General features: G+C 37.3%; 1 long non-coding RNA gene across 2 annotated transcripts in view; it reads left to right on the top strand.

The window, feature by feature from the left end:
• The first annotated feature begins 255 nt into the window (after positions 1–255).
• LOC127016303 (uncharacterized) overlaps positions 256–26,547 on the top strand; it is a 212,296-nt gene continuing 186,004 nt past the window's right edge. For both annotated transcript variants that reach the window (XR_007766471.1, XR_007766472.1), the window contains exons 1-2: positions 256–761; positions 10,944–11,010. This is a non-coding gene — a long non-coding RNA (uncharacterized LOC127016303). The remainder of the gene's footprint in view (positions 762–10,943; positions 11,011–26,547) is intronic.

Genomic DNA, 26,547 nt, shown 5'->3' with positions numbered 1-26,547 from the left:
TCCTCTGTGGGGTGCATTTTTTTGTGTACAAAGTCTCAGAACCGTTGCACCTGAGCAGGTGGTGTGGCATTTGAGCAAAGAGGAGGTTGGGTCAGGCAGGTGTGTTGCGTTACGCGGCAAGCTGGGAAGTTTGGAGCAGGGAAAGAGGAGCAAATGCAAGACAAAGAAGTGAGAGAGGGAGAGCAAGCAGGGGATACCTGTCAAGGCTGATTGAGCACACCTAAGAAGACCACTTCCCAGCATGCCTTGGGAGATCACTGAGGGCTTGCTCTGAGGAAAACACAACATTTCTGGGGTTTGTTGCCTTTATCAGCTGGAGGAAGAAGGCTGTTTGAGTTTGGAGAGTTCTGTTTTGGTTTGGTTTTTTTTAAATAAGAACTGCTATATTCTGAAAGCAAATGAAGCAAAGTACCTCTCTAGGAAAACAGACAATGACATAGTTACAGATTGTCAATGATTTGTGGAGATGGCTGCAAAATGGAGAAGCTGAACTAACAGAGAAGAAAAATGAGAGAAATCTGGAAAGAGAATTGAAAGAGATGTAGACAGCGCCATAGTCTGCTAATGAAAAAACTCTAAGAGTAGGTATTTGTGACTGAGGGAAAAACCTCAATGAGCCTAGATGCTCCTCCCGTAAAGTCAGCAAAAAACCACCAGGGCTGCATACCTTGTGGCTGAGCGGAAGATGGCACGTCAGCAGCAGGGTATTTGCAATGTGTGGAGCAGAAGACCGAAGAGAGCCTGGCTGATTCTGGAACTAGGTAGGTGTGGGCCTGGGTGATAAACCCAATTGCTTGAAAATACTCTTACGCTCTGCATGAAAAAAGGAGCTGATGCTATGATGAGTTAACTGGAGTGAACTGGTCCCATCTTTTGTTTTGTAAAATTTAGTATACAAATCCTGGAGGATCCTAGAGGAAGGTTTGCATCTTCATTTTACCCTGCGTCCCCCCACTAGTCTTGCCAGAGGGGAAGACACTGCCTATCAAAACTGCAGAAGATCTTGACAGCAAGATGAATATGCTGGCAAGCAAGGCACACCAACTACAGATGGCTCGGGACAGGAGTAGTCTTAACAGCTTCTTAGCTGTGCTTGGTGTGAAGCAGGTGATGGAGATTTGCACTGAAATGTTGGGTATGGCAAAGAAGGGAAGTCAGTGTGGGGATGAAGGTGAGGTGCTGTTAAGTTGTCCTGCTTTCTTCCATAGTCTAGGAGCTGTTTGCAAGCCCATTCTGGTAAACTAACAAATGTCTTGGGAATAGCAAGGTAACTGTAAACAAGAACTACCAGAGGGAAATATGCTGCTGGGTCAGCTACAGAAGCTACAAGTTAAAGGCCATGTTTCTGCAACTTGTGCTGAGCTACTCTGTGCAGTATTCTTAAATTAATGAATGTAGCTGTGAATGAGTGATGCTACAGGAGTTCTTCCCAGGCTGGGCAGCTCTGTGGAACAGTTCCCTTTTCCTGGCATAGCGAGCTCTGAGACTTAACAAGTAGATGAAGCACGAGGAGCGTTGCTGCTATTGCTTGCTTCTTCAAGTACTATTCCTAGCATGCCTTCTTTTATTCTTGCACTGCATTACGCTGTGCCGTGTAACATTTGCCATTCTTTCCAGCTGAAGTCTATTCTAGTCCCTTTTCTATCCTGTTCCTTAACTCTTTCTTTCCCCTATATCTTTTTAATTTTCATACTTTTTTGATGTTTTCCTCCTTGAGCACGTTCTTTTATCACCATTCATTTTTGCTTCCAATTCCCTCTTTGTGTCATTGTCTTTCTAGTCCTGTTTTCCCACCTCTCATCTTGTTCTCGTCTCATTCTGTTCTCATTACATGTCTCTCAAGGAGAGTTTGTTAAGGTAAGAAGAAAAAGAACTAAGTACTTTGCCAGTTCCCTCTAAAGGTCTTTCCTCTAATTACTAGCAAACCAGTTGTACTTGCTAAAACAAATTACCAAACCATGTTTTCTCCTGTGACTCACTTGTAATTCACTTATGTATGGAATGTTAAAGATAGAGATAGGCTGGTTCACAACGTAGTCGAGCCTAAGCAAAGACATCTGTGTAAAAGCTTGCAAGAAGCTAGTATTTTTAACATGAAGTGATTTTTGGTGGGCACAATTCCTAACTGCAGGTGTCCATGTGGAAACTGCAGAATAAGCTGATGCCTCAGTCTGGTGAAAGCTACTTGGCCAACAAATATTTGTCTGGTGGGAGGGAAGTTGAAATATGGGAAACACCTGAGAGAGTGTGAATTAGAAAGCTAACTGTAAATAGGATTTTTTTAAAAGGCAACTTCAGTGACAAAATGAGAGTAAATATCAATTCACTGTTATGTCTATGATTTTTAGAAGTTATTAAAAACAACTGGCAACCATAGAAAGCTGGGTCACTCCAATTAGTCCTTCTTTATAAGAAAGCTTGTTTCAGACTGTCTTTCAAAAAAAAAAAAATCAACTTTCCAAAGGCATAGGGACACTTTTGGAAATCTCAGATGCATGAGAAGTAAAAGAAGTTTCTTTATGTTCTTTTTTGATGCTTTTAAAAGATTAATTTCTTACTCTCATTTCCTGCTAATTATCACTAACCATAATACTGCTTCTTGTAACTCTATTTTAAATGACATTCTATAGACCTCTAACCTATACAGTAGAAACTTTTTCAGAAGTATTACTTATTTAACTATCAATACTTTGAAGCTTTTTTTAAAGTAGTGGTGGGTTGGGGTTTTTTTAATACATCTATTGCACTGTATTGGGTTTGTGTGGCAAGGTTTTGGTAGCAGGGGAGGCTATAGGGGTGGCTTCTGTGAGAAGCTGCTAGAAGCTTCCCCTATGTCTGACAGAGCCAGTGCCAGCTGGCTCCAAGATGGACCCACCGCTGGCCAAGGCCGAGCCCATCAGCAACAGTGGTAGCCCCTCTGGGATAACATATTTAAGAAGGGGAAGAGTTACTGAGCAGCAGCAACTGCAGAGAGAGAGAGGAGTGAGAAGATGTGAGAGCAACAGCTCTGCAGACACCAAGGTCAGTGAAGAAGGAGGGGGAGGAGGTGCTCCAGGCACCGGAGCAGAGATTCCCCTGCAGCCCGTGGTGAAGACCATGGTGAGGCAGGCTGTCCCCCTGCAGCCCATGGAGGTCCACAGTGGAGCAGATCTCCACGTGCAGCCCATGGAGGACCCCACACCGGAGCAGGTGGATGCCCGAAGGAGGCTGTGACCCTGTGGGAAGCCCATGCTGGAGCAGGCTCCTGGCAGGACCTGTGGCCCCATGGAGAGAGGAGCCCACGCTGGAGCAGGTTTGCTGGCAGGACTTGTGACCCCGTGGGGGACCCACACTGGAGCAGTCTGTTCCTGAAGGACTGCACCCATGGATGGGACCCATGCTGGAGCAGTTTGTGAAGAACTGTAGCCCATGGGAAGGACTCATGTTGGAGAAGTTTGTGGAGGACTGTCTCCCGTGGGAGGGACCTCGTGCTGGAGCAGGGGAAGAGCGTGAGGAGTCCTCCCCCTGAGGAGGCAGGAGCGGTAGAGACAATGTGGGATGAACTGACTGCAACCCCCATTCACTGTCCCCCTGTGCCGCTGGGGGGAGGAGGTAGAGAAAATTGGGAGTAAAGTTAAGCCTGGGAAGAAGGGAGGTGTGGGGGGAAGGTGTTTTTCAGATGTAGTTTTTGTTTCTCATTATCCTACTCTGATTTGATTGGTAACAAATTAAACTAATTTCCCCAAGTCAAGTCTGTTTTGCCTGTGATGGTAATTGCTGAGTGATCTCCCTGTCCTTATCTTGACCCATGAGCCTTTTTTTATATTTTCTCTCCCCTGTCCAGCTGAGGAGGGGAGTGATAGAGCAGCTTTGGTGGGCACCTGGCATCCAGCCAGGGTCAGCCTACCACATGCACTTTAATGGCTGATTACTTTAGGACTGAACAGGTTCTTTTAATTTACAGTCCTTGAAGTCTTGCTGTCCTCTGAGGACTCTTTTTCTCCCTCTAGGAAAGGAGTATTGGTGGAAATGGGAAAAATAGGCAATAAGCTTGGTCCTGACTGTAGGTCATGTACTCTCAATAGCTGATGAATAGACAGCAGATATGGTTTAGGGGAGAGGGAGAAAAAAAAAAGCGGGGGTGTGATGTGCTGCAGTTACAGTATGTTCACTGGTTCAGGTGGCTTCAAGATGTTATTTGTACCAGGTTCTAAAAAAAAAAAAAAAAAAAACCACCAAACCCCAACACAGGTAAGGATATGTTGACACCATTCAGTGGAAGGTAGTGTGGCCATGTGAGCCAGTGCTGGCCTGAGTTCCTGCATCTTGATTCTGTGCAGTGCAGCGTGGTATGAGTATATTGCATAATGATAATACATCTGCCTTACTGATGTGATGGGTATGCACTAATATAAGCCTTGCCCCTGAAGTGTAGTATTTGTTAGGTCAGGTGCAGATCTATACTGAGTTTTCTATGCTAATACATAACTTTGGAGTCGGTAACCTCCAGGAGACACATTTCTCTGCAGTACTCTGTGTTGTACCGAGGATGTGCTTGCGGTTCCAAGCCCTTTTCTAGATAATGTTTGGCTTCAAAAATTATGTTTCTCTGTCATTTTGTTGTTTTTGTTTAGTCATATTTAGTTACTTCTATTTACCAATGTGCATATTTTCAAAAATATACAAGAAATTTCTATCCAGTCAGTTCACCTTCTCACTGTGCCTGTGTTTGAGCTTTTGTGAATGAAATAACTGACTGAGAGACTGTCTTAAATGAGTAGATGTAAAATATGACTGAAGCACAAGTGGGGCCTGTATTGAGTCAGAAATAGAATGAAGTTTTCCTTTCAGTGTCCTATCACGTAGGGACATACCTTTGCTCATATAAATGTGATAAATTGCCTATGCATAATAAAAAAGTTTCACCTCTTTATGATTCGCCATATAAAAACTGATTTCTGTAGAACTCTTGCTGACTCTTGTGTGCTTTTATTACTGCTTTTTAGATTTAGTTCATCCTTAAATTGTTCCTTAAAGCGGTATTTTTTTCTGCCTTTGTTCTTAAGCGTGTTCATACAGTTGTCACGAAAGGGAGCTCCCAAAAGTATTTAATATCTCTAAGTTTTTATTAAGTGATTTAATAAACCATTGATTAGCAACTTTGAACTCATATGAATGTACATATGCTTATTCTGCATGATTTTGTGTGTATGTTTTTATATCCACAAGTTCAAGATCAGATACGTGTTAAATAGATTGATAGCTTTTGACTAGCAACCTAGCAAGCTGCCTGCTGTAAGCTCCTGCCAGCAGCAGACATGAGGAAAGGAATTGATTATCTTGTGGTTAACTCTTTTCTTTTAAAGCACATTTTTAATGTGTTTCAAGCCTGTCAGCACAGCATGCTGTGTGCACCTTGGTATCTTAAGCCCTGTCAGCCCTTTATGGCTACCAGTCACTGGCAGACACTTCTTACTGCTCCAATTTCTCTGGTGCCAGCCCTCTACCTAGCACATGAAGCTGAAACAGGGGCCTATGTAGCACTACTATGTTTGAGCTAAAGTGGAAGGTGTGCTTGGCAAGTAGGACACTTCTCAATGTGCTCCCTTGCTGTAATCTGCAGATTTACAGCTGCCCTATGTGAGGAAAGTCTTGCTGTTCATGTGGTTGTTGTGGAATTAGTGTAACTCCAGGCATGTTAAGATAAAATGAGTACTTTTTTATCAGATTCCAAATAGACAAGTTAGTTACAAAGCTTATAAAGTGTACAAGTCAAGAAATGGTTTTGATCTAGTCAGGCTGAAGTTCTGTCAAGTCTCCTCTCTCATCTCCAGGGGTTCTGCTTTCCCTCTTGGGCAAGGGGCAGTGAGGGCTTTTGAGCCAGTTTTCCTCTTCAGTCTGCCCAAATCTCATGGACAGGTTCAGTCTTTCAGTTAAAGTTCTCTCTTTATATTGGTTTCTGTCCTGGAAATAGTCTGGCCATTTAATTAAAGTAAACATTTCTTCAGTCTCTTATGAATGTGTCTATCTCTCTATTAGAGCAATGCCATCAGCTCTACTTGGCTTGCCATTAAATAGCTCCTTGCTGCATTTCTACCAGCAAGTTGCAAGTCTTACGTTGCACTTTGCATTCCTCATTAAGGTGTACATGAGCATTTTGTGATACAAAGGTTCAAAAAGAATAAATGTAGCTCATTACTAACTAGATATGGTGATAATTAATTGCTTTGGAATACCTGATCTCCAATTTCTTTCTTCAAAGTAGACAGACCTTCGATATTCACAGTTTTCTGTTGCACAGATTCCATTGTGATTTGTTGTGAAAAGCAGTTATTTTGGAGGATATGGATTGTAAAATTGGAAGTAAATTCTTACAGTTCAGCCTCTAATTTTATGTGTTTTGGTTTGCTCTTTTAATAACTTATTTTCAGTTTTTGGAGAAAACACATGCAACTGCATGTGAACTTCACAATTTCTTTTGTGTTGTAGTTTTTATGGCTGCTAGTGAGTTATAGTGATCAAATATACAGATTTGTTGCTATGTAAGATGTGTACAATGTAGACTTTGATCTGGTATAAAAAGAACAAATTCTAGCTCTGAAGTTAAATATTTGGCTTTGTTCTTAAATCTTGCCCACGTCTCAGTTGTGTATACATTTTTTTGGTTATGCTTTTACCTTGCCTTTCACCCGACCAAAAAGAAAAACACCCACCCACTCCTGCTTATTTAATAAAACAAAGAAAGAAAACACCCAAGGAACAAAATGTGCTGATGACTATCTTTTCTCTTTAAACAGAAAGATCTATAAAATTTAGAAATTATCTGAAAATAATTCAAACAATGAAGTAAATAGAGCATTTCTACTTCAACAGATTTTGATCAGATATCCTTGGCCTAGCAACAAAGTTTTGAGTTTATCATTGTATTTTTTTTCTAAAAGGGGAAAGGAGAAATGTAATATTTAGTCAACATTGTGAAGAACTAGCAATTACTGTGGGGCAAAAAAAAAAAAATACAGCATTATGATCCACCCATCTTTTAAATGCAACAGCTTAGAAAATGTAGCTTACAGGAGTGATCTGGGTACTTTTAACCTCAGATGTATTTATTAATCATGCATACATAATGTAAAAATTTAAGTTTACCTGTGATTCCGTAATCTATGTACAGATCCTCATGTTTACTACATTTTATTGTAGCTAAACTTAGTTTTGTTCCTCTAGTTGCTAAATGGTTAGTTCACTCGCCTACCTGTAAGATAAAATTTTGTGCCTCTGGTCAGTAATGTTAAGTGTCTTAAAAATGTGCACTTGTTCATTTAATACTGCCCTTGGTGTAGAACTCAAGTTTTCTGTGTAAGGGGGGAAAAGTAGGAGTCCAGACATGCTCTCAGAGCAATTGATGGCTCTTCTTTACTTGCTTGTGTGCATACTTGCGTTCAGAGGTGCACAGCAATGGCCTTTGATAGCCATAGAGAACAAACCAGAACTTCCATATCTTACAGAAACTAAAGCAGAAGAGTTGAAATGTACTTCCTGCTTAAGCAAAAGGGTTTGGGAGGTGAAGGCAGGCAAATTGGAAATGTGCTAGGACTATTAATTTTACAAAGTTCAAACACTGATGAATTGCAGGTGAAGAGTTGTGGGGTTTGGGGGTTTATTTTTACAGCTCTAGACAGAACTGTCATGTGGTGACACTTGTCATTATTTGGCAGAGATGTGTTAAGTAATGATGAAATGGCTGGTGTGATTATTGGAATAGAGTACCTTGAGTAACTCCCACATGAAGTCCTAGCACTGAGACTGAATTGAAGCTTAACTTTGAGAAAAGATCTTGTCTTCATGTAAGGTCTAGATGGATGGAGAATCTTCTCAATATCTTGATTAATCATTCCCGTGGTTATTAATCCTATTCTGTTGGATACAGTTTTTAACCTTTTATTTAACTTCTTTTTTTAGACATTAATCCTTTAAGCATATTAACAAGATTAGAGAGCTATCTTTTCTCATGTTGCTATTATTTTTCTCTTAACCTTCTCATTGATAGGCAAAATAGATTGAGCTTCTACTCATGGATGGTGTGTCTTCTAGTCCTTGTGAGCAATTTTAAGTGTTACTTTTAAGATCGTCTGCTCTTTTTATTAAGTGTGAGGGGGTAAACTAACATGGCACACATTCTACTTCTCTAATCCTACTTTTACTGTGTATATTTTGTAATTGGGCCCTTACACCACATGGAGTCAGTCCCAGGTGGGTACCACCTGGATGCTTTTAAAGTCTGCTGGATTTGTATATTGTTTGTCACTGTATATAGCTTATGGAATTCTTGGCTGTGAGCTTTTTTTAATTTTCTTTTGATATAATAAGGCAGCTATCTGTATGTCATAGTCCAAGTCTAAATGCAGTCCAAAAAGCAAAGTCACTACATGCACTGGCCCAGAATTTTACTGAGACAAGTAAACAAGGAAAGCTTTAGGAGTGGTTTTCCTTAATCAATAGAGTAAAAGATATTTGCAGATATCAGTCATATGGTTGCTTTGCTCTCACGCCTGCTGCAAGTCTGAAGTTTGTCAGTGCAGGAGTGTAAGCAGAGCTCCATTGTTCACTGCCACTGGGTTAGCAGGAGAGATGTCCAAAGTTGATAACTTTGAACAAGTTGAGTTCTGAGATTAATGTTGATCATCTTTTCTGGGATAAGCATCTTCGCAAGGTAGCTTATTAATATTCCTGTTCAAGGCAATAAACTGATGTTTACCAGGTACTGCGAAGTATTTCAATTTCCAAGCATGTTTTTTAACCTCTGAGTAGCACAGTTTTGATGTCATACTGCTCCTATTCAAGCAGAAAGCTTTTATTTGGGAACCAAGGCTTAAATAGAATAACAAACTTAATTAAAAACTGAAAAAATTATTTTACCATTGGGTCATGCCCAGTTTCTAGGGTTTATTGTTCTCATTTTGTTAGTAAAGACTTGCTAATTAAAATGTGTATAAATATATATGTATCTTTAGCAATGGTAGTGTGAGACTTGAGAGAAACCAAAGAATTCTGTTACAGGTAATGCTAATATTATAAAGAACTAAGGCTATCCTTTGTTAATTCATATGTTGAATAAAATCTGGTTCTTGCTTCACAACAATAGTTAACTCTGTTGAATGAGAATATAAAAAAAAAAAACCAAAACCAAAAAACAGTAAACTTTGAGAGACAGAGACTGTTTATCTTGCATCTCAACCTGTACCAGAACATCTCCTATTTTAATGACCTTGCAAATCTGGAAACAGTGATCTTTAAATTGTCTAAGTTCCATGATCTGAATGAATATTACTGAGTAATATTGGAAAGAACTCTGTGTATGATGTGAGTTATTACATGTGTTGTTCAACCTGTACAAGAAAATAAAAGATGACTTCTGTGTGTTAGAAGACTAATTCCTCATAATCCTAGCATTTGAAATGGGCAAAATGGGCTTTCACTTTGGAAGGTGTTTCTAGGTTTTCTTGTAGTGGAAAATATGTTAAAAGAAAATGCAGGTTTTAATTTCATTGTTTTATTGCTGAGCAATTTATGACTTTCATTTATTACTTCTTATCATGCAGTTATCCTGACGCTCACCCAAAGTTCTGCTGGTCTAAACTCAGTTGCAGTCTTTTATCCAAAGCTCTCCTTGTAAGATTTACTTTTTTCCCCATTTTGATCTGGAGGCCAGATGAAATGAAATGCAGAGTTCTACCTCAATTATGTTATATATAAACCTGCAAATAAGGTGTTTCTGTTGCAGGATAACTGTGTCTCGCCTTTTGTATTGAATCTCAGCTTTTATGTTACATGAAGTATGTAACATGCTGGTGGAGTTTAAAATAAAACATAATTGTACTTAATCCTAGAACTTGCATGTGGAGGGTGGAAAATGGAACAATACTCGAAACTAAGATGTTTTAATGGGTGTAAATACATATTTACTTGGACAGATCATTTTAGTCCAGAATGACAATTTTTATCTTTATTTATATTGCTTCTATAATTTTAGGGTCTCAATAGCTGAGGGCACATGGACATGGATTTTTCGTACTACTGTAGCATGTAAGGAGTCGCATTAAGAATTCAGAGACACTTTAAGTGTTAGAGCATTAGCCACATCTGTGGGCTTAACTATTTTCATGGATCTTAAAGGCTTCACTTTGTCAATGTGTAATACAATTCATGTTGTTTGCTATTTCAGTTACTAGAAATTGGTATTTCTGTATAAGGAAGGGAAAATACAAGTAGCATTACCTGTAAGATAAGCAAATGATATGAAATGCCTTTTGCTTTGGTTTTCTGCTTGTTTCTTTCTGCTGTAGCAATACCCCTTTTTATGTCAAAATGGGAATATAAAAATGTAAGAGAACCTATTTTTGTGCTATTTAATTGCTGATTCTAGATATTGTGATATTGGCAATGTGATCAGATTTACATTTTTCTCAGATCTGATACATTTGATGAGTCTAATGGAATAAGTGATAAACTGGAGATACCATCATCTTGGTTTCAGTGTTTTATAAAGTCAGCAGAGTTATGTCCAATGCATATCTTTATTATCTGGTCCTAATCTTGGAATTCACTTTGCCAGTAATAAAAGAATGTGTCCTTATTGTAATAATTTGTGTCTACTGCTGGAGTACTAGAATAAGTTAGAGCTTGTTTTTCATTTCATTAGGTTTTTATTTGTGCACATTCTGAATTTTTTTTTTACTATGGTCCCAAGGCGGCATTTCTTAGCTCATTCTGTGACAGTGTCTCTATTAAGAGATAATTTCCACTTGTCCTGCATTTGTGATTCTTAATTCACGGTGGGGGGAGAAACATAGACCTTATTGTGGGTATATTTCGTATTTATGGTCTGAAAAGATTCTTATTAGCTGTTGCAATTCAAAGTTTATTCTATAGTAAATTAACATATTCATGTTGTTTTGACTTAACAGGCAATAACTTCGAACTCTAACTTCATGCTTTCATTGAGAACATAGATTCTACAGCAAGGAAGCAACAGTAAGTGTTTATGTATGTGTTATAACGTCTTATTTTTTTATGAAGAATTTTTTTGTAAGTCTTTGACGTTTACCCTAAATGTGTTCTGGAAAGCCATTGTGACTACCAGCTGTGGCCAATGCTGAAATGCTACAAGTAGGTTCTTTCAGTGGATCAGATGGTTCTTGTTCAGAATATTTAGTTATCTTTCACAAAAAGGAAAACCAAACTGGAGTAAAGGCCTCCATTTCAGTTGGCTGTAATTCTCAGTACTTTCATTGAATGCCATAATTGTGTTTATGAAACAAATTTCTGAAGTTGTTATTAAATGAAAGTGGAAGAGTTACTATACCTTTACAAGAAGTTTTACTATGTTTTAATGGGTAATAGGAAACCTGGAAAGAAGAAAATTGTTATGTTAAAAGGAGAATGTCAGTGTTCTGAAAGACTAAACAGAGGTACAAAACTGGTTCATGATAAGCTATTTCCAGGTTATTGCATTTGGGTTTTGCAGCTGGAGTTAAAAAAAACACTGGATGCATGTCATCAACAATCATTTTAAGAAGTCTTCATCATCTTTCATGAAGACACTATTCTTAATAGCTTTTAAGAGTCTCCGTGCAAAATAACGCAATGTGAAATTACTGTGCACATTAAGACTTTATATCCTTTGTAAATGAATTTTAAACACATACCTGTTGTACGATTGAATATAAAAGTAAATGTGTAGCAGTTGCTGTGTTTATCACCAAGGGATTGATTTGGGAAGCTTATATATTTTATTAGCTTCCAGTTTGGCTTCAGTTTTCATTAGACATTGAATAAGGATTGTTGGAGGGAAACAGGCAGTCTTGCACTCAGAAGCAGAGTGTGATGCTGCTAGAGGATGTTTCTGGCCTCAGGACATCATAGCTTGGGGCAATGTCTGGGCAAGATCATAAGAGTAAGCCCTGTAGTATTTGGAGGGGTCTGTAACAATCAGTGTTGTTACAAAACTGTGTTATTAAGGCTATTTTTGGTTATTTGTTTTTGAACTTAGTATTAATTATCTACCTCTTTTCCTAAACTCATCTCTACCTCTGAGTTATCAAAAACAATTATACTAGTCTTCCACCTTCACAAGTCGTGGTACAGTGAATTGAGATAAAAATCTAATTAAATCTTTTAATAAAGAGGGATACTGAGTATTCTTAAATCAACTTACCTCCAGCAATTTTGGTGGATATATATAAATTGACACAGATGTTGAATCAGTTGTTCACTATTCTTTTAAAGGAAGAGTCAGCGATCTTTGGGGGGGAACGGAAATCAGCTTTAATTTGCAACGTGAAAATCGGGCTGATGTAGGATGCAGCATCTTAGGAAACACTTATAACCTTTCCCACATCAATTTCTCTTTATAGGTTTTTTTTGTAGAGCTTTTTTATTTATTGCTAGTGGTCTGTTGTACTTGAAAGCAGTAGGGAACTCTTGAAGGATTCTGTATAAATATTTACGTAAATGCAAACTACATCTCTCCTGATCATCACAAACTTGTTTAAACTTGCTTCCTGATGGCAGTGTGGTCTGTGTGGGGAAAAGTGGTCTTTCTGCATCACATGATACTATTTTTTTTAAATATGCTGAGGGTGTTCAGGTTTTGTTTTTTAATTTGTGCAATTGAAATGAGACTGGAGGTGGGTGGGGGCACAAAAACCTACCATGACTGTTTGCTCAAGCAGTTGAGTCTCTTCCGAAGAAAACCTGGGCCTTGAGTTGCAGAAGAACCAATAGGAAGAATTAGGCTTTCATTTTAGAGCTTTGTGGTAAACTTTTTTTTTTTCCCCTTGATACCAGCTTTTATTTTTAACTGGACAATCTGTTTGTCCCCACATGCTATGATATTATTGAGCCAAGGCATATCACTTGCCTCTCAACTAAGCAGTGAAGAAATGTCAGAGAAGAAAATATCTGCTAGATGTAGAGGTGATATTTTGTTCCAACGTAGAGGCAAATGAATTTGAAAGCTTCCCAGGAGTTGCTTAAGAGACGGTATTTGATCTTGGATAGGAAGATCCATTTTCTGCTTAATCACTTGCAGTTCTCACTTGGATAAAAAGGGAAAACTGCATTGCTTTCCTAAACATAATACTGAAATGTGCTTGCTTCACTACCACTAAAGAAATTTGTTTTTTTGAAAAAATCCTGTTATGCATAAATATTTTAGGTGACTTTTCAGGAATATATTCTAATGTCCAATGCATAGACCAAAATAATAGATGGTGAAGCAATTCTGTCCCCTTCTTTCCCCAATTCTTAGTACATCTAGAAGCCCTAGTAGAGTTTATCCTGAAAGCTCAGCTGTTCTAATACATGTTGTTTAAAGAGACCCTTTGAGGATTGCTCCACTGACTAGGGGTAACTCTTATTTACGTTTTCTGTGTTCAGCTATATTTCTTGCCTGTGTAGAAATACCCTATGACTTGAAGGAGACGAAGAACAGCAGGGAGCCCATTATCTGGCTGTCTCTTTAGGTTACCATTCTTATGCATACTCGTTATTTCACTGGAGAAAGCTGATTACTAGAAGGGATATTGCATTTTCAGTATGTTACACAATACTGTAAATAGTTTGTTTTGATTGAATTAGTAGCCTTATATTCAAATATGAAGGGAAAGCAATAGGTGATACTATAGTCAGTCTCTCAAAATCAGTGTTTTTAGATGCCGCCTTGGAAGTTTGATCAGTGGGAGTATAATATTAAAAAAAGTTTTAAATATTTGAATAGGCAAATTCACTGTAATTTGTATGGGATTTTTGTTCCTTTTTTTAATACTACAGATTCGGTTGCCAAAAGAAATTACAAAGATTGTTATTTCAAGGATGAAGAGCTAACATTTATGAAAATCATGGTGTTGACACAAATGTGCTTCTCCCTTGATTTTTACGTCTCTTAAATGTTAGGAAACTGGATAATCCATTAGTTATTTGTTTTTACAGAATGCCCTTTTGCTCTGTCTTCCAGAGTAACCCATCTATTTATGGTGCTTGCACAGTTCAAAAGCCTGTTGTTACAGGTAGGCCCGGAGTGCAGAAACCCAGGTCCTTAAAAGGAACACTGCTATATTTAAATAAAAGCTTTCTAAATTATGGTAAATTAAGTAATTTTTGGAGACATTACTTTTACTTTCAGATGTAAAATAATTAGTGTACTCCAGTTCACATAGATGAGACTTTTGTAGAGCAATAACTGAAAAAGAGCCTGTCATGCTATTCAACCAGATGAGCTTTGAGATAAGCGCATGATGCATGTGGATTTGGGGGTTTTAGCTTTTTTTTGCATAAAAGAAGCATTGTTAGCATGGAATCAAAATGATGATGATAGTCTGGAAGACATGCTTTCAAGGGTAACTTTCACAAATGAGGGTCATAACTAAAAGCTCTTCAACTAGCAGAGAACACATTAAACTGGAAGAACAAACAAAAAGCTGGTGTTGGCAGATCAAAGAAAATGAAAGCATAAAAGATACTCTTAGAAGATCAGTTGGCCTAAATATCAGAATTGTAGTAATATCTTTTCTGTCTTATTCTCCTCTGTTTTACCACTTTCATGTATACCTTGATTATTTTAGCCTCTGGTATCGTTTCCTTTAAAAAGTTGCTCATTTGCTGCCTGGAATTTAATGGGATAGTGAGTGTTCAAGCTTATGAGAAGAGACTTATATTTTTGTTTGAGAATCAAGTGTCATCAGTCTTAGGAGAATTAACTGAGTTCATGTTCTAACGGGAATAAAATTTTTAGCTGATTCTCTTCTACTTTGTTCAGTTAACTCTAGCAAAGGTAAACCAAACATTGAGGACTGCATCTGGCATGTATAAAATGTACTTGTGTGTGTGTATGTGTATATATAAACGCACATGGACTTTGGCATATGATAGCTGTAGAAAGTGAGATAATATCTGCCTGTTTACCAATAGTGCATTTGTACAGATCAGTCACAACATGCATTTTTGTATGATCAGTAACTTAAAAGCTTTCAGGTATAGGTGCTTCTAGACTAGATAATGACCATCTATGGCCTGAAGACTGAATCAGATCTGTAAACCCATAGACCATTCTTTGCCTCCCTCTTTTTTTTTTCTTTTTTTAAAAACTGAAATTCTTTCAAATAGACAGGGAGTGAATGAGGGACTAGATGAATTGTTCTTGCAGCTCATTCTTTCGTAAGGCCTTTTCACTTTTCATTTGACTGAAAATAGGTCCACTCTGTAAGCAAAATAGTCCACTGTGTAAGCACTTCTGTATCTTTTGGTGTTCTGATGAATATACATGTTTAACTAGTCATGCAACTGGCTTTCTCCATGTGACTTGGGCTAGATGCCAGCCCCTTCATCAGGCACAAATGTCCTATGTAAGAGGGTTGTCCTGAGCTTTATTACAGCTGTCCTTCTGGTCACATAGGAGATGAGGGGTCAGGCTTGAGATTTTAAAGTGCCTCTGAGAGACTGTATGCCTAGGTCCTGACTAAAACTGAGCAGACGGTCACTCTCCCAGCAAGGGAACCTTTTCCTAATTAGGCGGAAATGAGCTGCTCCATTACAGGGAAATCTGTGTCAAATAGACTGAAGTGAAATATAATTCATTTGGCTTTTTATCTTGAAATAAGATGGAATTAAGCTACCACAGAGCTTCTATATAGCAAATAAAAAAAAAAAAATCTTGGTTGGTGACTAGAGTTTTAGTAGAGAGATAGCAGGAGAAAAAAGCACTGGTCTCTAAACTATGTATGTAAATAATAATAAAGTCATATTTTGAATGTTCTTGCTCACAGCTTTATACATAAAAGTGATTTGCTATTATGAATGAACTCATTCTGGTTTAGCATAAAATATTATCCTCCTCTTGTCATAGAAATGGAGATTGGAACATATAAATCAGTGGCAACTTTCAAAAGACATTCTTGTGGGGAGCACTGCATGTTGTACCATAAAAGCCACTGCTAGCTCCAAAATTGAATAGGACACAAATATATCACACTCACAATATTAACTATAAAATTTGAAATTAACATCAATTTCTGCTTCCATTACCATGTGCTGATTAGCATAAAAGAAACTTTGCCTTAAGAACTGTGAGGTAGTTAACACACACACACATACACACACACAAAAAAACAACCAAAAAACATTTCTGACTCAGGAAAGGCTCTAAATGAAAATAGCTGATGGGAAAGCACCGAGGCAAGGATGATACATTTTTTTTTTCTGTTATGCACTTCCCAGGTGTCTACTTTGGGCCAAATTTTGGGGGGGGGGGGGGGGACACGTAATTTGCTGGGCAAGGCAGACCTTTGATTCACTGCACATGAATATCACCACAGAAAAAAAATTAAAAAAACATTATTTCAGATTGCTGTAGTAAAAATACATTTTAATTGCTGCTTCCCTTCTGGAAGCCCTTTGTTATAGAGTGGCAATTATGCGAATGATGCTACAGTGTGTGTTAGTTGTCATTTCTAATGCTCAGCCATTAGCCACAATGTTGAGTTAAATTATGAGATTTTGATCTTTTCAGATCATCTGACAGTGCTTTCCCTCAAGCATCCCAATAGCTGTATGCAGAACAGTCTACAATTTTTCCCCTTTTTCTAAGAGGGGAATATTTTTATATTCTGGTGGAATGCACTTTACCCTTTAGTATGGAAGGGTCAAATGGATAGAGAAGCCTATCAAATCAGGGTTTTGCAAATCAACTAGCAAATAAAAGCTAGTTGACTTGACACTGTGTAATACAAAGCATGAGATGGGAAATAAAAAACAGTGGCTTTCCCTAGAGAGCTACTAGCACTTGTTCTGCACTGAGGTCCTTAGCTTCACTAGGAAGCGCGAATAAATCCCCTGCAGTCACTAGAGGTTGACTTATTTATTTATTTAACAAACTAGTCCAACAGCTGGACTTTTTAGAAACTATTTATAACTTTCTCCGCTGTTAGTAACAGGAAATACTGCTTATATAGCATTCAAATGTGTGGGATTGCCTTATTCATAGTATGTAGCCTAATAATTTTAAAGATAACCTCAGCAAATATCCAATATGCAGTTCCAGTGATTAGTATTACATATAGCATATTTCAAAATAAATCAGTATAATGCTGCATCAGCATTTCAAAGAGTCCTCATGATTACTAAGGCCACAGAGGGGAGAATAAAGTGTGGAGAAGGTAATTAGAATGACCTTACATTACCGAGCCGGTGAGTGGTACTGGATCTTTGTCCACAAGTAATGGAGTTTTTCTGTAAGACGCTGCTTATCAACAGCACATGCATACAGATATCAATGAAAGGTAATGAGAATACCTACATGTGAATGTAAATAACAAACCAAGCACTGCTTATGTTTTCCAAAAGCATTATAGTTTTAGCTCAGCTATTCACAAAGTATTTTTTCTTGTTCTTATTTTTATTGACTTAAAGCTTTTAGCACACTAAAAATCGTTTTGAGGATATTCCTTAATTATTAGTATGTTAACAAGATTTTTCTGTTGTTGATGCTTTAAATCAGGCAGTGTGCCTTCTCTAACAGTTAATGGCTGGGTTTGGGGTTAAACTAAACACATACTAGTGTAGTGTAATAATGGTTTATAAATTAGCATACCTGAGAACTACTACAGAGGTAACACTAGATGCTAGGTTATCTTTAAAATAGATTATTTATTAATATACAAAATCTACAAATGCTTGTTTGCTTCTTAGTTTGCATTTTGTTTTTAGAGTTAAGGAAATTAAATAAGTGTCTTAAGACAAATATTAGAAAAGTAGACTACAGAATGCTGACGATCTTCTAAAATATATATAAAGGAACAGCAATTTTAGCTAAGCATTGAGAGTTGTGTTTTCTTTTTCCAGTATTTCTGCCATTGACTCTTATTGCAACTATGGTAAACTAGCCTGAACTCACTGTGAAATGATCTACTCAGAATATGCCAAGTTGTCTATAAGCAGCCTTGGGACACAAATCTTGAACTTTTGCAACTATGTAATTACTGTATCAACATTTACCCAGGACATGAAGTGACATAATTATTATGTTACACCTTACAGTTTTAGCATTATCAATCAACTTAACTGTTGATCCAAATTCACCTTGTGTCTTATGATAGGTTTGTTTTGTTGGGTTTTGGGTTTTTTGTTGGTTTTTGGGGTGGGTTTGTTTTTGTGGTGTTTTTTTTTTTTTTAAACTTCTGGTTGCTGTTTGTGTGTTGACTCAGTTTTGAATACATGAATCTTCTAAAGAACAATTGGACTTTTTGTCTAAAGTATATTGTGTAAATTTGTCTTAAGATAGTTGTCTACATGAAAATTGATGTGGCCTCTGATATGGGATTTTGAAAATTAAACCTTGTAGAATGGGTTAAATAAGTTTCCCACTTTTGTTACTTTCTTTTCATGCAAATGGATTCATGTCAGCCCGATTCCTACCCGTATTTCACAGTCTTTGTGGGAATGAGATATCAGCAATGCAATGCCTAATACATGCTTTTATGGTACAGCTGTCTGCTTTATATCCATGAGCTTTCAGTATTTTGTATGTTGGCTAATAAGCTACTTCACCTCTTTCTGAGGTGAAGATCATCCATGTATACCAAATAACTTAAAAGTACTATCCGAGTGGGAAAACTACTAACAAACTCCCGAAGTATTTCAATGCAAAACAACAGGAGTTACCAAGAACAGAAAGGTGCTTCAGCCTCACAGAAGGAAAAGCTAATTCTCAGGCAGAGGGGAAAAGGTCTCGGGAGACAAAGATGTTGCTAAGGGCAGAATTTTCACCCCAAGTATAGGGAATTTTATGGAGGATTAATGTAAAAAGCCGATAACTGAGGCAGTGTTAACTGTTTCAATGCTTATCAACACATGAATAAACTGGGAAGATTTCTTTGCAAAGGATTTCATTGCTGTCTGAGGATGATGTCCGATTTCAATGTCCCAGTTTAAACAAGCTCTACTGATGGAATTCAAAAAACAAAGAAATACTATAGTCTCTTTGCATAAAGAGTTAAGCTAAATACGAAGCCTACTGAACTATGAGGTCCCCGTCACAGGGTGATTTGATCCTGTGAGCGGGTACAGTTTACAGGGAAGGGAAAAGATTAGCAAACTGCCTAGCTTTTCTTTTGCAAATAGTTATTGAGAAAATGCTTCATTTTGACAGTCTTCTGATTTTATTCTGAATGAAATTTTCACTTGGGCTTTATCATCCGGTTTAAAAGATTTAAAGGCTTACTGGAAAAAAACAAACCAAACAAACCCCACTTACTATAGAATGCAATGAGTCTCTTTCAGATAAAGGGAAAAGTAATGTGTGGGTGTTTCATTTTGACTATTACAAGTTTCATTACACATCCACTGAAATTATCTTTGCTTCATGTATCTTACTGGTCAAGTGGTGTGCTGAACAGGAAAATTTATCATTTGTACATCTCTAATCTAAAACCTATCTATGAGGAGACTGATGTTTACAATACAACAAATGTAAGCCTGTTCTAAAAGTTGTCAAGAAACTATTGTGAATGGGGTTTTTTTCAACAATTTAAGTGGACATGTCTTGGCTTGCAAGTGATGTATAGAGCAATCCATTCCTCCTTCCTTATGGTAAACAAGGTGGCATTATGGTTTGGCAAGGCAGTGGATTTATATAGATAAAGACCATCTCAAGATGATAGTAGAATCTGAAGGGGAGCCACTCCTGTTAGTGATTATCACCTCTTAACTGGGAATTGTCCTCATTTTCATATTTGTTCTTTTAGCTGGTGATGTCCAGTATTAGTTATTGCAACAGCTTACATGATCATGGAGGCTCAACCAGCAAAATAGTGCTTAAATTGCTTCAATTGTGACTTGAACCCCTGTTGAAACATTCCTGAGTACATCTCCCTGCTTCCAGATCTCTTCTGTTGGGCATTACAAAAACACTAGATTCAGACTTATGCAAAGTCTAGTGGATTAATTATGAGACTTGTGATGAAAGAAATGTCAGAGTTTAAATAGATTTGATTTAACTAGTTAGATTTTTGCACAACATATATACACAAAGGATAATTCTCCAAAACAACAAATTTATTTTTTCTTTGGTGTATATAGACTTCTAGTTTTACTCAAAACTGAGAAACTACAGAAGTTATTTGTTTCTACTATTTAAATGTAGGTTTTCTTTAAAGCCAAGTTGGAAGGAAAGCAGTGGCTGAAATTTGAATGAAGTTTCTTTAAAAGCATTTCAAATGTCCAGGCTACTAGGGTTCTAGTACATGAAGAAACTATGATAGGATGTGTGGGTATTATTCCATGTGAGGCAAGCTGCAAAATCAGGTACCTGCACCTGTAATGAGAGGAAGAAATAGGTTTTCACCTAAACTCAAAATACTGTCAGGTAAGTATTATAAAGGTTAGTACAAATGCAACATAGATCTCTTCCAGGTGTGTTCTGTACTGCAGTTTTAAAAAAAAAAAAAAAATCTGTTCCAGTTTATATTAATTTGTTGTCTGAACTGCAGTCTTGAGGTCTTTTCCTCTAAAATTGGGAAACCACTTTCTTCTTTCTTGAGACTTAAGCTTCAGAAATCATCTGCATTCCATGCTTGGGTACTCCCATGTTCATATTTTAATGTGGAAGTGGTCCTTCCTAAGGGAAAATTTCTAAGTATAGGTAAATTAAACTTCTGCTTTCTATTACTGGCTTGTTTTGGATACAAGACTTCAACTTTTTTCTTATTGTCTTGAAAGATTCCAAGCTTGCATGACAGAAAAAAAAAAAAGACACAACTTGTATGAATTAATACTTTGTATAGTATTTTAGTTTTCTGTTCCTTGCATTTATTCTCTCTTCTTTTTGATATGCGGTGAACTCTGTGAAAATGTGATCTATAGATGGGGAGGGGGGAAGTGATAATTCTAGAATCTTACAGCTTCTTTCTGAAGGCTGTAAGAAATACAAGAGGAACTGGCAAAAATGCCATGATCTGAAAAAGCATTTTATCAGAGCAATTTCACATGGATCTGTGTAAAGAATCATAGCATTAAGGCAGAGTCTGGCTTTCTCCTCTAACAAATCAATTACATTATCTGGCCACAGCTGTCTAATGGCTAGAGATGGGTATGGCAGTGTTGCAACCTGGTCAGTTTGAAAAGGAGGAGAAATGAGGGTAGTTTTATTCAGTCTCTTCCATTGTGTAGCAGCTCCGCCACTGGTCTTCCATCCATTGCTGTTCAGAATTCACTGAAGTCTTTGGTTTCTCCAGCTCCACTTTTTACTCTTGGGGTGACTTCAGACTGTAGATTACTCTGAGACTTATGGTGGATATCTCAACCCAACCCAGAGGTTTCCTCTTCCACTTGCATCTCTCAGCCATGCAGCAGCTCTGTTGCTTGAGAACTTCTGGGGTTTACAGAAGGGTAGTCTTTTCCATTATAGAGATTGCACTGATAAAAACATGCAATATGAAAAAGCTCAGCATTTCATATCCAGTGAGGAAGATTTTCAGAGGTTCTGCATTCTGAAACCAAAGCAGACCCAACATACTGGAGATTAGTTATTACACAAGCTAGAATGATTTTTGGAAATATATGCAAAGCTTGCAGGACCATATTATAGTTTAAAATTTGTGATGCTTTACAAGCCAAGGTAAGCTTGGGAATTCTCTTCATTAAAATATGCTCCCCTTATGCGATTTGCTTGATAATAGATTGTGCAGATCTTCAGATCACTTTCTTAAAACTTAATTGGACTTGAAAACTGATTCCACTGAATTTGACTTCAATGGGTTTTGTGTTAAGCTTGTTAAAGTAAGAATATGTAAGTAGGAGCATGGAGGTGTTGCTAAATTCAAAGTATTCAAAGTGAGAACAATCAACATGTAAATTATTGAGCTGTCAGATTAAATGAAGCTGAATATTTTTAAGTGATTCACAAGCAGATTGTTACAAAAGGCACAGATTCTGCATTAGCAAAAATCAGGAACTCAAGTTAGCGCTCATTAGTTTTCAAAATCAAAGGAACAATAACTTTTTCGAAACTTAGCTGTGCAGAAGGAGTGTTAGGGTAGCTCTCTTTTTTTGACAATACAACAAGTTCTAAAGAAACATCTGTTAAAGAGTATTTTCATGCTTTTTATATATTTGTTTAATTAGTCATTAATCTACATGGATATAATTCTTAATGGTTACACATATTGCAGTTATTGGTTTTGCAAAGTAAAACTTAAAAGTACCTTCTTGACCTTTCTTTTTGATGAGGAATTAAATAGTTAATAATGCTGACAAGTTGTCTTTAAGTGTGCAAGTGAAATAGTCTCACTTCATAGAGCTGAATGCAGCTTTTCACATCTTAAAGCTATTGCACCAGACTTTCTGCAGAGCAACTTTTATATTTGTTTTAAGGATTTTGTCAATGTGAAGACTGAGTCTAAAAATAAATAATCTGTGTGAGATGACTTTTAAAAAAGTATGGAAAATATTTTCATATATGAGTTGCTAGTGTTGTATACTAATTCATACAGATTGCCTCAGAATTCTGCTAGTAAGAGATTAGAGGTCACTTTCTTTGGTGTAACAGTGTAAAACACTTCTTTCTGTACCATGTATCATCCTTGGGGGAGGGGAAGAAGTCTTAATTTTATTAAATATGGAGCTACTGAAAATATGCTAGGTTATGCTAAACTGAGTTCTGACTCAACCTCTGTGGGTAACAAGAGTATTTCCACTAATGCAATGTGCATTGCTTAATGTACAGTGGAGTTGAACTAGACATACAGTATTATTCCTTAAAACTGTCAGTTTTGTAATTGCTGTTTCTGATTTATTTTCAGCTGTTTGCCATGCAGTTCCCAAATGTATGCTGCCATATCCCATTTTCTCTAGCAAGTGAAGGATTTGGAGTTTTATGAGCTTATTGATCTCTGATACAACACATAGCATGGACACAGCCTCAGTTAGAAAAAAAAGTTGGGTTTTTTTGGTTTAAAAGTATTGTTTTGTATCTGATGGGCTTCATCTTAGTAAGGTACTTCACTTAAGAGGTAAGGAGAATCCTTCAAGCACCCATGCATTCCCTGTCTGAAGCAAATTAAGTGGTATAAAAGGAGGTCCTCAGTGAAGACAAGCTAAATGACCAGCACTGAAGATTCTATTTTGTGTGAACTTGTTAGCAGTTTTTATTTGTGTACTATTAAAATCTATTAAAACAAACAAAAAACCACAGAATACACTAACTCAGGCATTTTACACAGTATTTCAAAGACAGTTGTGTGAAGGCTCTTTCTTCTTTTTTTTTTCCCTCCCCAATTCTTCACCTTCCTGAGTCAAAGAAAATAAATATTCATTCATCTCAAAGATAAGGATATAATAGTAATCTGTTTTTAGAGACTTGGATCTATACTTACCACTGTGGATGCAGACATGGATCTATACTTACCACTATGGATGCAGACACATGATCAAACTGTAATAGCCTAATGAGCTGCAGCATTTAGGCCACTGTAGTGGTATTGTGGACATGCCTAAGAGATTTCTGTTGGACAGAAAAGTGCATTTTGGAATACATATGGTCAGAAATGTCTGCTCACTGACAAGTTTCAGCTAACCTAGTTCCTGTTATGCTGTGAAACTAATGGTGTTTGATTAAGTTCTTGTGCTTTGCTATTGGTCTTGCTTTGGAGAAATCGCTTCTGCTCGGTGTTTGTTTGCCTCTGTAAAACACCACTACTATTCACTTCCTTTGAACTGTTAGTAAGTATTAGTCAGTATAGGGTTTTCTTTGAAGATTCAACCTCTGTCTGGAGTGGGATGCATCACTTAGGAATGTGACCACCCTTTCCCTACTCTGTTATATGCAACCTGCACTTTTAGGGGGATAGGGGATGTTCCCAAGAGTGCCGCTTGTCAAAAGCGCTGCATGGCAACACCTGAATTCAACCTGCAGCTCTCAAAATGTGATAGGCAAGGAAAAGCTTTTTGGATACACTGGTCATAGCAAGTAGGGACTTCAGCTCAGGGGGAATCTAGTATTCTGGGAACTTGCATGATGTTAGTATCACAGGGAATATACTAGTAATTGCTCATAAAGTAATTGTGGCTTTGGTGACTGTTACAGCCAACAGAACAGAGTGCTGGTACCAAATAACAGAAACAAGGCAAGTTAAATGGGAGCCTGTTAGCTGTGTTTGGAAAAAATGGTCAGATTCCAAATTGGGATCATGTTCTTTAAAATGGCCACTGGGAAATTTATTTTGTTAAGCAACTGCTCTTACTTTATGCTTGCTCTTTCTCAGGGATCCCACTCCATGTATGTGTACCGAAGTGTATGTAAAATATGCTTATGCTAAATTTAAGTACTCTAATTGGGGTGATGTAATTCTATATTAATTTAAAAGTTAACACCCAAAAAATTAGAAAATAATTTTACAGTTAGAAAAGACCAAATTTGGTTTCTTATTGTGTTGTTCCTCATTATTCCCTTAATCCACGGTTCTCAGATGAATTGTGTTTTATTTTAAGAATGGGAGCATAGACCTCTGAACTAGGGCCTTGGGACGGCTGAGTCTTGGACTTGGTTTTGTCTGTATTTTGTCACTGATTTGAAGTCCATGTGTAGTACTGAAATATAATCAAATTCCTCAGGAGATCCATGTTCCTACCCTCTGAAAAGTGTTTTGAACTTTTGAAATGAAGTGCTATAAAAAATAGGCATTTCTTTCTAGTATATGCAAGGTAAGCTTATTCACAGCTTTATATGTGAACCTATGAAATTTAAAGAAGGAATTTTCAAGGCTAGTTATAGGGTCTGTAACATCATTTAAAAAGAAAAGGGTCTTTTCCTTTTAGATAAGCGTGCCACACTAGTAGTTTGTGTTGGGTTTGTGTAGTGAAAAGCAACTGTTTTTTTGGGAGGTGTAATAAATGTTCATTTATTTACTGTCGTCTTAGCCTCAATTTCTGCACAGCTAAACTTTCAGGATAAATTAGGTATATTGCTGTAGCTTAAGAAAGCCAAGCAGTAAAACAATTGTACACACTCTTTACCTTTGAAATTACCTGTAACATGCTTTGTGTTAGCACAAATTAAGAGCCACAAGAAGTAAGTTATTGCTCCTACTTTAAGCCTTTGCTTTCTGTGTGGTTCAGCCTCTGTGGATGGCAGGCAGAACAGCTGGATGTCTGTGTAAACTGGCTCAACAGAAGCAAGCTGCAGCTCAGCGCTGTGCTCCAATTGCGGTAAGCTGTTCCGAGGCCATGGTTCAACAGCAGACTGAATCTGGCTTTAGGGCTCCTACTTCTAATCAAGAATGTTGCAGCTACATGATGGTAAGCGCTGATCCAGTACAAACATAACTGTTGAGTTAGCAGAATATCTGGAAATTTTGACAAGTTAACATTATTGTCAGGCTTTACGCCGGATTGACTATTATCTGTTCTACTATAGCTGTCATGTAACCAGTGTAGAGCATAAAGCTATCACAGAGGCTATATTGTCTGCACCACCTAATTTGAGGGAAAAATGTGGTTGTGTTCTCATGTCTAAAACAAATCAAATCTGTATTGCTGTGCACAGATCCAGTATTAATGGTTATGGAACTATAGCTTGAGAACATCTTTTTTTTGGACTGTTGTCTCCTGTCTAGGTGTAGGCAGGATGAACATGTATCTTTGCAAAAGGCCTTCAGTGCAGCACTTACATACATACATGGTATAAAAGCATGGGGATAACAAAACATTCTGTAAACTTCAGTGGGACAGAATAAGTAGTGTCTTGCATTCGTTGTAGTTCACTGCCTTTTATCCTGCACTCTTTTTTGTATTCATCATACCTGTCTACTTTATGTACATAGCATAAGTGTGTAGTCACAAAAAAGATAAAGTTTGGTAGGTAAACGTCAGAATGAAAATATGCTCATTCATCTCAATAGAGTTTAGAAATTAATACTCTCAAAGTGTTGGGTTCCCTATATTACTAATGAAGTGTTAGGGGGAAAAGGCAACTTTTATGTTGCAACAGATTATTTTTTTATATCAATGCAGCATAACAATACTTGGGTAATACTGTGTAAATCAGTAAAATAGAAAACGCTTACCTTTGGTCGTGATTTATTATGCTTGATCTAAAGGATAGTATGTTTTCCCTTCTGTTTACATTCAATTTATTTCTGCTTGTGTTGCAGACAACATTACAGCTATAATGCAGTGTTGTGTTTTCTGTCTGCAATGATACATAACTGTATAACCTGTCAGGCTGAGTCTTTTTTAAAATATCAGATTCACTCAAACATGAACAGCCTAGTTTTTCTCAGGTAGTGTTGAGATTTACAGTGCAATGTAAGTTCCTGAATGGTGAAGACTCCTTAATTTGTACACAAAGAAGCTAATAGCTATGACTGAACTGAAAATATGTAAAGGCTATAAAGAGGGTTCCTCAAAGCAAATATTGTGTGATGGTAAGCCCATGAACATAGCATTCTTTGGAAATGTTCTATAGAAAGCTCTATTAAAATATAGATATATAATTTCTCTTGAGTACAACATTCTAAGAAG

This window comes from Gymnogyps californianus, chromosome 4 (assembly GCF_018139145.2).
Source record: "Gymnogyps californianus isolate 813 chromosome 4, ASM1813914v2, whole genome shotgun sequence".
Classification (NCBI taxonomy): domain Eukaryota; kingdom Metazoa; phylum Chordata; class Aves; order Accipitriformes; family Cathartidae; genus Gymnogyps; species Gymnogyps californianus.
Note: the sequence above shows the minus strand (reverse complement) of the source record. Positions and strands in the feature narration are given on the sequence as shown.